Raw genomic sequence first — 13,115 nt, forward strand, 5'->3', positions numbered from 1 at the left:
CAATGCGCTCATTTGGCCTCCACCGCGCTTTGCTTTCAGGCGCTTAAAAATGCGCTGGAAGGTTGTGAGATCGGCTCAGCACAATTCACTTATTTGCTGTCGTAATTCAGCATTTGGACTGAAGTCGACACGTCCCGCTGGGAGGAAACTCATTTGTGACCCTCCGTCGCTTGGAGTCATCATCAAACTACCGTGAGAAAAGCATTTTGTTGAGTGTTATGCGGGGAGTACGGGAGGGGGAAGAGCCAGACGAGCAGTTTAGCTACTGTTAGCCTAGCCGCGTCGTTGATGCTATGCTAGCAATGGCGCCCCTCTCCGCGGTGGCTTTTTTGTCCTTTTATGGACACATTTTAAAACATTTTCACTCGATTCTGGAGATGTTTGGCGTCGGTTCCCGAGCAGGCGGCGTGATTGACGGTGCGAAGACGAGTAGCTAAAGGTGCTAACTGCTAACTAACGTTACTTGAGCCGCGTCTGGAACATGACATGGAGGCAGACTTATTTAGACGTGTTCGATTAAAAGACGAGGGCGCACGTCTACCAGCTCCCCCGGTGATAATGTGTCACTGATGAGAGTGTTCAGTAGCAATGTAATGAGTGAGAAGAAGACTTGGTTTTGTTTTTGGATAGTGGGGTGATGATGATGGCGAGCTAACCCCGCTTAGCCACCGCAAGGTTGCATTGACAAGGTGATAGCAAGAAAAGTCACTTTTTAATGACTACGAAAAACACTTTTGCCGTTTGTCACCAATTCAGAGCTTGAAGTAAAATCGAGCGAAAAAGATGTCATGCCATCACTAAGGTGATATATGTGTAGTATCATCCAATCGCGATGAGCTGTTAGCGTCATCACATCACAGCGGATTTTCGTATTTTGAAAACATTCCACCCTTGAGTAAGCAACGTGGTTGCCGAGTGGTGAGTACGCCTGAACCCCCCAAGTTCGAAGGTTGTGACTGTGAGTTTGAATCTGCTTACTGTATTGAGTTTGCACCCCTTTCTTTTCTGCGTGGGGTTTCCTCGTGGGCTCCTCCCCGCATCCCAAAACGTACATTTTCCCCAAACTGTAATTCATGTTTCAACTTAGTTATTTCTACTGAGGATAAGCTGTATAGGGAGAAGCTAAGATCAGTGAGCCTTTTTGACATCAAAGAAGTGACTGAAGCAGGGGTGGCAAACTGCGGTCCTCGAGGGCTGGAGTCCTGCAGGTCTTTTAGATTTCCCTACTCGAAGTGCAGCTGATTCTAATTAACAGGCTCGATATCGGGCTTCTGCAGAGCTTGCTGATGAGCTGACCATGAATCAGCTGTGTTGAAGAAGGGAAATATCAAAAACCTGCAGGACTGTGGCCCTCGAGGACCGGATCTCACCACTTGTGGAATATAGCATCTTATTGACAATTCTGAGCATCCACATTTCTGCTATTTCTTTAGTGTAAAACATTCTTTTGTCTGTGATTAGCATGCAAAACGGGGTATATTGTTATAGCAGTCACTATTCAGACAACATTTCATAATAAGCGAAGTGCACATCTCGAATTCTAGGTGCATTGTGGGTAGGCGAAACTACCAAACGGTCATTGAAAATGAATTGGATCCGATGGAATCGGCTCTGATAGAAACGTTTCAATGGCTGGAAAGTTGCTGTTTTTTATTAACATGCATAGCATGTGGTTTACTGATATCGGGTAAGTTGACTTGCAAATTTAAAGTTTACAGTTAGGAAAAGATTGTCACCACTCTAATCTCCTCCATTTAAATTGATAGGGTAGTTGGTAGCCTCGTTTTTTCCCCTCACGCAGATCCTCACAAATCAAATTACAACGATGCGAAGTCCAATGCTTTTCAATAAGCGCAGAGCTTCTTTTCACTGAGTTGACCACCATTTTGACCTTTAACATCAGCTTGGGATAGTCAATTGACAGATGCCACGGATGTGTAACAAATGCCCATAGGAAGCTTTATATATGCTAGCTAGACGGATGGCTCATTTGTATATAATACCAGATAGACCAATATGTTTTTTTCAAGACCGATACAGATTAAGGAGTCAAGGAGGCCGATAACCGATTATTTCAAGCCAATATTCATTTCCAATAAAATAGAAAAAAAAACTTTTAAACTATATTGACAGATTTGTTTAAAAAAACAAAAATTGCAGTGAGCTTCCAGGGTCATTAGCATGTGTTAAGCAAAATTAAAAATAATAATAATAAAAATTAAAACTCATATATATAAGCAATAAATGGATCCCTAAAGATTTCTACTGTATATAGTTTTCTAAAATTCAAACATATATATATATATATATATATATATATATATATATATATATATATATATATATATATATATATATATATATATTAGGGGTGTCACGATTCGCCAACTCCACGATTCGATTTAAATTTCGATTTTGGGGTCACGATTCGATTTTTTTTTCGATTTTTTTTTTTTTTTTTTTTGTTTTTTTTTTTCCGCTCCCCCACTTTATATCACAGAGGCATATGCTTCTGTAGGCTAAGGCTAGTCTATGATCATTGGTTCTATTCATTGTACAGTAAATCTTATTTCAAAAGATCGGCTACATATAGGTGATGCAATTTCCATATTATTTTTGTGTAAATTTATGTAATATATGATAATTGACATTAGGCAGGAATGATCAAATTCAAAGAATTTATTTACAATATAAAGTTAACCGTCTTGTTCTTACTGAAGTGTAAAATAAAAAATAAAAAAACAAAAACAAAAAGTCACAGTGGGTGCCTGCCATCTATTGACTGTTTTTGGTTACAACAGTGTGCTGTGCGTTCCTCTTAAAATAATGTGCAATGTGCAACAACAACAAAAAATATATTGTATCCAAAGTCATGGAACAAATACAGCCTGAACAAACTATATCCCAACATTTACAGTTGCTGGGCATACTGTAGCGTGGTTCAAGTACACTAATTAAATGTTTGAATCCAGCGTTTTCCAAGGCTGCAGGTCTGCTGCTATAAATAGACCTATGGATCTGGCGTTTCGCGCGAGCTGAAGTGTGTGGAAGTTTCACTGTAAATGAGGATGAAATAGTTGGTTGGACCGTTGTTTTCCCACTTCTAGTTGAATTTGATAAATCTAAATCTTTGTGATGCCTGCGTAAATGTCCCGTCATGTTTGTCGTTGTAGGTGTTACTCCACTAACACGAACACCCTTGAAACCAGTATAGCGATGAGTCTTGAACGCAAACGACAGGACCACGTCTTGAATTTTACTATTTAATAAAACACAAATAAAATACAAGTACGTCCAATAAAGATCAAATCGTATGGTCAAAAAACTATGTCACTTCTATCGTGAGCTGGTTTCATCTGTTCCATGTCCAACTTGTTGCCGTTCTATCAATGCACATTCGCGAGTCACGTGACGCTGCAAATAAAGTAGTTCCAATAAAGAAATAATTAAACAATTTGTCTCTTTGTACTTTTCAACCAATAAATTCTAATATACGCATAAAATAATATTCGCCATTACTTTTAACTAAATTATCCAATATCAAACGTGTAAATATGACTAACGACGATATACAATATATAGAACATACTACAAATTAACCAATGCACAATTGGCCCCTACATTATCCGGCCCCTAATTGGTTAGGCAGGCAGGCTAAACAATTAACACTTCTAACAAAACATCAAATTACAATAGCTTTGTTCATAAACAAATTATTGAAAATCCTCCTCTCATCATTTCTTTTCTTTTTATAAAGTTCCTCCTTTCTGAGCTGCTTCTTCTAGCAAGCACAGTTTGTTCACTGGTCTCTCCAGTACGTTGGTCTTGGTTCATATCCTGACTCGTCGCACCATTCCACTTGCGTCCGGTAGAGTCTCGACCACTCTCCCCAGGAGCCAGGAGTGGCGAGGAGAGGTGTTATCCACGAGGAGTACGACGTCTCCGACTGAGAAGTTTCGTCTTCTTGTTGACCACTTCTGGCGCTCTTGAAGGAGTGGGAGGTACTCACGAGTCCATCTAGTCCAAAATAAGTCTGTCAAGTATTGTACTTGTTTCCATCTTTTTCTTGTGTATATGTCATCCGCGTTGAATATACCAGGAGGCATGTTAGGTTGCGATTTCAACAGCAATAAGTGGTTCGGTGTCAGAGGCTCGAGATCGTTTGCATCATCGGAGATGAGAGTGAGTGGTCTTCCATTTATTATACTCTCAACTTCACACATCATTGTCTGTATACAGTCATCATTCATCACTTGCTCTTTTATGATGGAACCGAGGATTCTTCTGACTGCTCGAATTTGCCTCTCCCAAATCCCGCCTTGATGGGAGGCTGCTGGGCTGTTGAATATCCACTGGATTTCTTTCGGTTGCAAAGTTCTTGCAATCTTGTCATTGTTCAGTTTCTGAATTGCTTCTCTTAATTCCCTTTCAGCTGCCACAAGGTTTGTGCCGTTATCAGAACGCATGATGGTAACTTGACCTCTGCGACATATGAAGCGTCTAATCGCATTTATACATGAGTCTGTGTCAAGACTATCTGCCACTTCTATATGCACTGCTCTCAGTGTGAGACACGTGAACAGCACACCGTATCTTTTGACTGTAGTCCGGCCCCGCTTTACCTCAAAGGGCCCGAAGAAGTCAACACCAGTATTTGTGAATGGGGGTTTATCCGGCAGGAGACGATCTTCGGGTAAGTTTGCCATTTTTTGCTCTCCAACCTTTCCAGTCATCCTGCGGCATACAACACACTTGTTGATTATCCTTCGGATCGCCGAGTTGGCTTGTGGAATCCAATATTTGAGTCTTAGTTGTGCCAACACATAATTGCGTCCGGCATGTCCTGTCCTTTGGTGGATGTCTGTCAGGATTAGTGTGGCAACTCTGCTGTGCTTCGATATGATCGCTGGGCGTTTGGCATTTTCTGGCATGGCTGACTTGTTGAGCCTTCCGCCAACCCTCAAGGTGTTCTCGTCAAGTACAGGATCGAGTCTGAACAACTGACTGTTACGACGAACTTGTCTTCCCTTTTGCAAAATTTGGAGTTCGTCACTGAAATGTTGTCTCTGGCTGTACTCGATTATTTCCAACTCTGCGGCAATTAAGTCATCCAGCGTGAGCTGTTTCTTTTCCATTTTTGCTTTATAGTTTTTCATGTCACTTTCAATCTTTGACCTTTGCTGCTCGGGGTCCTTTTCTTTTTGGTTATTACGCTCCAACTCTTTTCTTTTGTCTTTCAATTTTCGCAAAGTTTTCCTTACTTCTAAAATCCACGACACAGCTCTTTTGAGTTTCTGCCACTCTGAATAGTAATTAATCAGCTTGTCCAATGGTTCCACTTCGTTTTTCACTCTGATCATGTTAATTGTCTCTATATTTTTTATTTCAACATCATCTTGCAGACTTTCTTTCCTTTGCATGGGTTGCTCCGGCCAGTCACACTCATCATTAAGCAAGAAATCTGGTCCGTCAATCCATGCTTTTAATTGTGTAAAATTCTTGGCCTTGACACCTCTACTGGATAGATCTGCTGGGTTTTCTGTGGTTCTGACGTACTTCCACTGTGAAGGTTTGGTGGCTTCTCGGATAATGTGTATTCGATTCGCCACAAAGGTTTTGAAGCGAGCAGTATCGTTGTCTATGTATCTGAGCACTGTAGTGCTATCGGTCCAGAAGATGGGTGGCTGTAGTGGAATTTTAAGTTCTTGGCGTAACATCTTGTCCATCTTCACAGCGACCACTGCTGCCGTCAGCTCTAGTCTGGGAATAGTAACCTGTTTGAATGAGGCTACTCTTGACTTGCCCATCACCAGAGAACAACACTTCTGTCCTTGCTTGTTCTTCAGCAACAGATAAGATGCGGTACCATATGCGTACTCTGATGCATCCGAAAAGTGGTGCAACTGTGCTGAAACAGTGTGTCCAAAATTTGCAGGTTTTACGCACCTGTTCACGTGATAGTTGAAGAGGTGGGTAACATCTTCCTTCCAGCTCTTCCAATCCTTTTCATGTTTCTCACTGATGTTTTCATCCCATCCGTGTTGCTCTCTACACAGATCCTTCAGAAGAAGTTTAGCTGGCAAAATAACAGGAGACAGCAAACCAAGGGGGTCATAGATTGAGTTGACAACTGCCAAGATTCCCCTTCTGGTCATCGGTTTGTCAGGCAGTTTGATGCTGTAGATGAAGGTATCTGTTTCTGTGTCCCACTGTATGCCAAGCGTTCTCTCCACAGGTAGCTCTTCATAGCTGAGATCCAAATTTTTTATTTGAGCTCTGTGTTCTTCCGGTACCGACTTGAGCACATTTCTGTTATGACTTGTCCATTTTGTCAAAGTAAATCCGCCTTTGGCACACAAGATGCAAAGGTCTTTAATCAATGTCACTGCTTCCTCTTCTGTAGCAACACTTTTCAAGCAGTCATCTACATAGAAGTTGTACAGGACTGTTTGTACAGCTTCGGGTGATGCAGTGGCTTGGTTATCCTCTGCAGTTCTTCTCAGTGCATACGATGCAACGCTTGGAGATGAGGTGGCTCCAAAAAGGTGAACTGTCATCCTGAACTCTTTCAAGGGCTCATTAAGCTTTCCGTCTGGCCACCAAAAAAAGCGTAGAAGGTCTGCGTCATGTTCTGGTACCTTCACTTGATAAAACATTGATTCAATGTCGGCAGTCATTGCAATTGGCTCCTCACGAAATCTCAAAAGGACGCCAATTAGCGTGTTCGTCAAGTCAGGACCTTGTAGTAGTCGACTATTCAGGGACTGGTCTTGAAAAGATGCGGTGCAATCAAAGACCACTCTCATCTTTCTCTTCTTGGGGTGGTAAACCCCATGGTGCGGTATGTATGACATCAGGCCATCGTCTCTGTTCAGTTGCTCAGTTGGGACTTGAATGGCATATCCCTTTTCTATGATAGCATCCATGAAGGCCTTGTAGTCTTCATAGAAGTTAGAGTCCTTCTTAAACTTCCGGTGCAAACTCACCATGCGCTGCTCTGCCATACATCGGTTGTTCGGCATGGGTAGTTTGACGTTCTTGAGTGGCAATCCCACACAGTAATGTCCATTCTCATAGGTTGTTGTTTTTTCCACAGATTGCATGAATTGTTTGTCATCTTGTGACATCTCTTGCTTGTCATCATAGATGCGCTCTGGGAAGTCTGTGTTGTACTGCTGTACCAGTAGCTTTTCAATTTCCACCACTGTGATCCTATTCACTGAACAACGCTGTTTTCCATCATTGTCATTTGGTTCTTTTCTCACAGGACCATTCACGACCCAGCCAATAGCAGTTTTCACAGCGTAAGGTCCTCCGTCCCGACTGTTTATAATGTGCCATGGCTCCATCGCTCTTGAACAATTTGCTCCGATAAGTATGCCGACTTCCGCTTGAATCTCTGGTAGGTGTACTTCACGGAGGTAAGACCACTTTCGTATTTCTGATTGCTTGGGAATGTTCGAGTTGCGCACTGGAATGTCACCATGAGTGTACGCCTTGGGTAACTCGATATACATTCTTTCTTCCAGTCCACAAACCTCCAAGTCTGTTATTGCGTAACTACTTATGCATTTCGGTCCTCCAGATTTGCCTTGACTCATGGTGCTCAGGAGTATTTGGGTTGGTTTCCCTTTAACATTCAACTTCTTGCGCAGGTCTTCTGTGATGAAAGTTGCTGTGCTTCCCGGGTCCATAAAAGCATACGTTTCTACATGCTTGTCACTCTTTCTTGATTTGATTTTCACCGGTACTATTGACAGCACACATTCACTTTCTCCGGCCCCAATGAGGCAAGCAGACTCTTGTGCAACTGCAGCCTGTGGGCTAGGATCTTCTTCTTGAGCATCACTGTTCTTTTCTTGGGAGGCAGAATCTTCTTCTCTATGCTTATGGAGGATGTCCGGGTGTTTTAATTTACACTCTTTGCATTCAGTTCTTCTCTTGCAGAATTTGCTGATATGTCCCAAAGCTAAGCATCCAAAGCATGCTCCTTTGGACTTCAAAAACTCCACTCTGTCTTTGTAGGGTTGATTCTTGATTTTGCTGCATGTGGCTAGGGTGTGAGCTTGCTGACAATACATGCATGGCTTCTCAAAGGCATTTACTTTATTATCTTGTTTCGTTACCTTCTCTTCTTTTCCTTTGACCTTTTCTGTGGAGACATTCGTTGCAAAACTTTTACGTTTTTCTTTCTTAACTGTGAGCTTTTCAATGTCATTTTTTCCATAGGTGTTTGAGTGGCTGTCTGGAATTTCACCGAAGAGAGGGTCTGTTACTATTTTTGCTTGATGCTCAATGTAGCTCACGAGGTCATCAAACTTTGCTCTTCTGCCTCGCCTCTCTTTGATGTTGTAAGCTTCAGCACGCCATCGCTCTTTAAGTTTGTAGGGCAACTTTGAGACCACAGTTCGTAAGTTGGTGGGGTTGTCCATTTCCTCCATTGATTCTATGTCCTCCATAGTATTGCGACATCCTACGAGGAACATTGCGTAGGCATTTAGTGCCTTACTGTCTTCAGACTTGATCTGCGTCCACTTCAACACCTTTTCTATGTACGCACTGGCAATTCGTAATTCATCTCCATAATGTTTGTGAAGCAGTTTCTTTGCTTCCTTGTAACCTCGACTGGGTGGCATATGAACACAGCTGCGTACCAGTTCCTGAGGCTCATCACTTGTAAATTGCTCCAGGAAGTACAATTTGTCTCGATCGTTGTCCGTCTTCTGTTCTATTGAATGCTCAAATGCTTGAATGAAGGACTTGTAATGTAATACATCACCCCTAAACACTGGGATATCTTTGGTTGGCAACTGAGACTGCTTCTGCTGCTTTACAAGCAACTCTGTGATTAGATTCTGTTTTTCCATGACCTTCAACATGTTATCTTCTCTACATGTGTTGGACTGCAAGCTGAAGTCTTGTCGAACTAATTGTGCTGCTTGGATGCGCGGCAGTTGTGGCTGTCTGTGAAAGTTCACGTTGTCCCGTTGAAGAGACGGCACATGAGTCACTTCCTGTTTCACAGTTCCTTTGCTTCTTGCCCGCTGCGCTTGGCTCACACCATCTTCTGATCTTTCATATTCGTTAAGCACCTTCAGCTTTGCACTACTTTCTGCCAACGCAGTCTCAATCTCAAGTTCTTCTTTTTTAGCTTTAATTTCAGCCATTTCTTTCTCCAGTTGCTGCCTTTTCCTCATTGCCGCGGCGCGCTCCAACAATGCTGCATGCTCCGCTTCTTGTCTCGCACGTGACGCCGAGACTCTAGACCATGCTGATGAGTTGCTTACTTGTGACCCTTGTGGGACATCAGCTTGTGATGCACTATCATCTGGTTGAACACCATTTTGCAGCTCCTCTTCAGTTTTAAACTCCTTCTGTTTTTGCACATCATCTTCCTGTTGATAATTTTCTTGACTATTTTCTTTTAAGTAGGACATGTGTGTAGTAGCTGCAATCCACTCTTTAGTTGTTTTCATAAAGTGTCGTATGGGTTCCATTTTGGGTTGAAACCAATTTTCTTGGTCAAATATTTGCTCATCTTCAGGTAAAAGGCTCATTATTTCTTTGTTGTGATGATTGAATTCCTCTAACAAGCAAATAAAGTCTTTTTCCATTCTTTCTTGCACCAATGCAACGTTTTCCACATCCTTCATCAAAGCTGTCATTACATTCATTCTGTTAGACAACTCTCTTAATCTTTGTCTTCTCAGGGAAATGCATCTTTGCAATTTTTCTTCCATTCCTTTCTCTGTTAGCCTACGTGACCTCCCTTGTTCCAGCTCTGTTGTATTTATTACACATTGAAACTCCTTTTCTTCATCCATTCTATCAATTGCGGAGTGGCTCATTTTGCATGCAACGTTCAAAAGCACCGTTACTTCAGTGGTTACTTTTCTTCATAAAACGAATGCAAACAGTTTCTCATTCAATGCCAAGCTCTGCGTGGACGAGTTAAAGTCGTTTCGTGTTTATCCGCCGGTGAAAGTTACGTGTTACTTTCGTTTTCAATCACATCGGCTCCGTGCAGCTAGTTAGCTTGCAGCTAGCGCTAGCTTACGCTAACTTTAGCTTCGTTCGTCGTAGCTTTCTATCTTCACCCCTTTTCTAGTGGGCATAAAAGACACGAAGATTTCTCTTTACCTTGCTTCGTAGTCTCAACGGATTATTTCCTTTCCTACTTCCAAGCTTCTCCCGTGTCTTGTATCCAGCCGCCTTTCGTCCTGTCCGGTGACCGTTCCTCTCTCTCTCTCTCTCAGCCACTTTTTTCTTCCCACAGTCCGGAGTGGCGCTAGCTTGTTAGCGAGTTTTTTGACTAAATGTAGGTGTTACTCCACTAACACGAACACCCTTGAAACCAGTATAGCGATGAGTCTTGAACGCAAACGACAGGACCACGTCTTGAATTTTACTATTTAATAAAACACAAATAAAATACAAGTACGTCCAATAAAGATCAAATCGTATGGTCAAAAAACTATGTCACTTCTATCGTGAGCTGGTTTCATCTGTTCCATGTCCAACTTGTTGCCGTTCTATCAATGCACATTCGCGAGTCACGTGACGCTGCAAATAAAGTAGTTCCAATAAAGAAATAATTAAACAATTTGTCTCTTTGTACTTTTCAACCAATAAATTCTAATATACGCATAAAATAATATTCGCCATTACTTTTAACTAAATTATCCAATATCAAACGTGTAAATATGACTAACGACGATATACAATATATAGAACATACTACAAATTAACCAATGCACAATTGGCCCCTACAGTCGTGTTTCCCGTTGTTACGGCTGGCGGCTCGGGCCCGCCGCCGGCTCCGCTCCCCTAGTATGTATGTGTGTGTTTGTGTCGGCTGGTGCCCGTATAATGGTACTTCAGTTTGAATGCGCCAGCGCGACACTCTGATTGGAGGACTGTGCCAGCGCGACACTCCGATTGGACGACTGTGCCAGCGCGACACTCCGATTGGACGACTGTGCCAGCGCGACACTCCGATTGGACGACTGTGCCAGCGCGACGCTATTGTGTTCTGTCAAATGCGGTTATTATTTGTTCACCTTCCACTTTCACTCCCTTGTCAAACCCCTGCCTGAAATTTCAATTAAAACTACTCAGATGTTAAAGTCGACCCGTGTTTATCTACTCTATATTTTCTGTTATTGTGTTACTTCCCTTCCCCTTGACGAGCCGGGCGTAACACCGTGGCCGAGTACAGTACGCGCACATAGCATATCTTGCAACTGTGGTCTTTTTATCGACAACGTGAACGTTGTCGACATAACTCACCGGGAACGCAAAATGTTTCCAAACTGGTGACGAGAGAAGCGGGAGCGGCTTGAAGCACCATTGCTGTGTCTGTCCGCGCTTGCCATCATGACTGCAGGAGAAGTCAGCTAACAAGTGCCGTTAGCTAGTAGCTGAATGGCTGCGTCTCATTTGCTTTCCTGGGAGGTGGCGGTGGCGGCGGTGGCGGCGGGCGCGGGGGGGGGCATCGAATCGTGTGTCCTCTCTTCTATTTCGATGCTCGAAATCGTGACGTAATTTCGATCGATTTCGATAAAAAATCGAAATCGTGACACCCTTAATATATATATATATATATATATATATATATATATATATATATATATATATATATATATATATATAGGGTGTGAATTGCCTAGTACCTGACGATTCGATTCGATACCGATTAATCCCGATACGAATTTAAAAGTCGGTTGTTGTGATTTTTTTTCATTCAAATTTAGAAAATACTAATCAGTAAACTTGTAGAGTATAAGATTTGTATGAAAATTTATTATTGATTTATCTGAAACTTCAGTCTTATAAACAGGTTGTAATCTGTTTGATGCTTGAACAGCATTAAAATAAAATATTAAGGCTTAATGTTCCGTTCATATAACATTCTTCCATGCTTAAGGTGTGAACCCTAACCCAAAGTAAAACGTTTTGTTGAATATTTTTTTAACATCCATTTTTGATGGAAAAATATTCAACAAAACGTCTAACTTTCACACCTTAAGCATGGAAGAATGTTATATTAATGACTTAATATATTAAGCCTTAATATTTTATTTCAATGCTGTTCTAACATGAAAAAGGTTACAACCTGTTTGTTAAATACAGTGGCTCACAGTTATAACACTGAAGTTTCAGATCAATAAATAATGCATTTTCATACAAATCTTTCAGTGTACAAGTTTACTGAATGGTATTTTCTAAATTTGTGTAAAAAAAAAAAAATCGCAACAATCGACTTGTAAATTCATATCGGGATTAATCAGTATTGAATCGAATCGCGACCTATTAATCGTGATACGGATCGAATCGTCAGGTACGAGGCAATTCACACCCCTAATATATATATATATATATATATATATATATATATATATATATATATATATATATATTTATTAATATATATATATATATATATATATATATATATTAATATAAAAATATAAAGTGGACATTTAAGTTGATCCATAAATGTAAAGTTTCCTGCATCTCACTGAGTGACAAATGCCTGCGAATGTAGCTCATTTGGGGTTTTTGTTCAGTTTCGTGAAACGTTTCAAAAGATATTTGCAGTGACAAATTGTCTGAATATGCTCCAAATGTGTTTACGACAAGTAAAAACTGTCTATGAACGTCTTATGAAAACCTCAAATATGCTACGTTCGCAAGTATTCACCGTTCAGTGAGATACCAGCTTTATCAGCCATCAGATTCAAAAGTTGGCCGCCATATAGTCTTTATACTCTATGAAGAACAAGTAATATTGCTGCCATACTGAGAATCTGAGAGCTGATATCCGTATGCCTGTCTTGCACTTCCCTAGGTGCCCAAGCTGCACACACCATAAGGAGCCGTACAATTGAAGACGAAAGTGTGACAAAATATTCAGTTCTTCTTGTTTGTACATTTCTGTGGTTGGTTTTAAGTTGCCGGTGACTTTGAATTTGTTCCTGGGTCAGGAAATGTTTTCAAGTAACAGTATCAGCAGTCGAGCAAGTGAAGTGTTGTTGAGATGAGAATCACAACAAACCTCGGGGGTGTTTGTCATCTGCTTTTCCGTGGAACGTGTGACTCATCCCGGCTGCGCT

At 41.3% G+C, this 13,115-nt stretch overlaps 1 protein-coding gene across 2 annotated transcripts in view; it reads left to right on the plus strand.

Moving 5' to 3' along the window:
• kbtbd2 (kelch repeat and BTB (POZ) domain containing 2) overlaps window positions 1-13,115 on the plus strand; it is a 22,571-nt gene continuing 9,456 nt past the window's right edge. For both annotated transcript variants that reach the window (XR_013280827.1, XM_077508541.1), the window contains exon 1: window positions 1-192. The gene's annotated coding sequence lies outside the window, so the exon portion shown is untranslated. The remainder of the gene's footprint in view (window positions 193-13,115) is intronic.

Source organism: Festucalex cinctus, chromosome 20 (assembly GCF_051991245.1).
Source record: "Festucalex cinctus isolate MCC-2025b chromosome 20, RoL_Fcin_1.0, whole genome shotgun sequence".
In the NCBI taxonomy this organism is placed as follows: domain Eukaryota; kingdom Metazoa; phylum Chordata; class Actinopteri; order Syngnathiformes; family Syngnathidae; genus Festucalex; species Festucalex cinctus.